Source organism: Mastomys coucha, unplaced genomic scaffold, assembly GCF_008632895.1.
Source record: "Mastomys coucha isolate ucsf_1 unplaced genomic scaffold, UCSF_Mcou_1 pScaffold6, whole genome shotgun sequence".
Classification (NCBI taxonomy): domain Eukaryota; kingdom Metazoa; phylum Chordata; class Mammalia; order Rodentia; family Muridae; genus Mastomys; species Mastomys coucha.
The window spans coordinates 36,847,688-36,849,411 of NW_022196912.1; positions in this window are offsets into that span (position 1 = coordinate 36,847,688).

The following is a 1,724-nucleotide window of genomic DNA, read 5'->3' on the forward strand; positions in this document are numbered from 1 at the left end:
CCTACAGCTTAATAATTACACCTCACATCTGTGTGCATTTTATAGTTCCACAGACCCCCTTTCACACCTTTTCTCATTAAAAATAAAACTCCACTAGATTCTTGTGTGCCAGCAGGCCAGGAATTATAATCCCCACATAGCAAGTAAATAAACAAATGAATGGAAGGTGAAGAGTTTGTCTACCTAGGTAATGTGTCTCTGAGTCTTATTAAGGACACAACACATGCAAGCTTTAGATGATCTGGCAGCTAAGTTTCCAACAATGTATTGGCTTTATACCATTTTACTATATTTACTAGTCAATGGGTTATCTTTTTTAAAAAAATGAGTCTCATGGTAATAGGAATTAGCTGCTGGGTAAGAATAATTGTGACTTCCCTTCTCAAAGTGGTGATGGAACGACTTAAACTAAGGCAGCCCTGTTCATCTTTCCTGTAGCCTATGGTATACCATGATTCTTTTAGTTAGTATAGTCCCTCAAAAATCATATATCTACTAAAAATGAAACTTATGCTTCTGCTTGTCATTCTTGTAGCTTTGTCTTTCCATCTTAAACATTTTTGTGTTCTTTTCTCTAGACTTCTTTATATCTCAATTTCTTAAGGCTTATTGTAATTAATTTGGCATAAAGCTACAAAAAGAAGACTTATATAAAGGCTTTAAGGGTCTATATTTATGCAAACCTGTAGCAAACTATTTCAAACAGTGAACATTTAACTAGATTTATATGTGCTGTTACATTTTTTTCAACATTCTCACCCGTGATATCTCAGTTGATTTTGATTTTTGTGACAAATTTAGCTCATAAAGAGGTATAACTTACAAGGATCATTGAATGTGTACAACCAAAAACCATTTAAGTTTTAGATTCTCTATTTTGGCTTTGTTCAACAACCCTCATTTTGGCATTTAATAGCTCTTTTGCTTCTAGAATAAACTGAGTCTTATTTTCTTAGGCTTTCTACCACAAAAATACAGCTATCTCTAGAAACACTCCATTCCCCATCCCAGTTTTGTGATCATTTTTATTCTAACTGATCCAGAGAAAATAAAAATGCATCATGTTTGAAGTCTAAAAAAAAAAAAAGAATGGTCTTAACAATCAGTCCTACCATGTATACTCCTTGGTTGGTGGTTGAGTCCCTAGGAGCTCTGAAGGTACTAGTTAGTTTATATTGTTGTTCAACCTAGGGGGCTGCAAACCCTTCAGCTCCATTGGTCCTTTATCTAGCTCCTTCATTGGGGACCATGTACTCAGTTCAATGGATGGCTTTGAGCCTCTACATCTGTATTAGTCAGGTACTGTCAGAGCCTCCCAGGACATAGCTATATCAGGCTGGCTTATCCTTCCTTCATTCTCTACTCCATAGTTAGTCTCTGCAACTCCTTCCATGGGTATTTTGTTCCCCCTTTTAAGAAGGAATGAAATGTCCACATTTTGGTCTTCCTTTTTCTTGAGTTTCTTGTGATTTGTGGGTTATTCTTCCTGTATTTAGAACTTCTGGGTTAATAACCATTTATCAGAGAGTACATACCATATTTGTTCTTTTGTGATTGTGTTACCTCACTCAGGATGATATTCTCCAGATCCATCCATTTCCCTAAGAATTTCATAAATTCATTGTTTTTAATAGCTGAGTAGTACTCCGTTGTATAGATTGTTCTGGCAGCATGTGTATAGTAGAGGATTGCAAAATCAATCATCAATAGGAGGAGAGGACCTT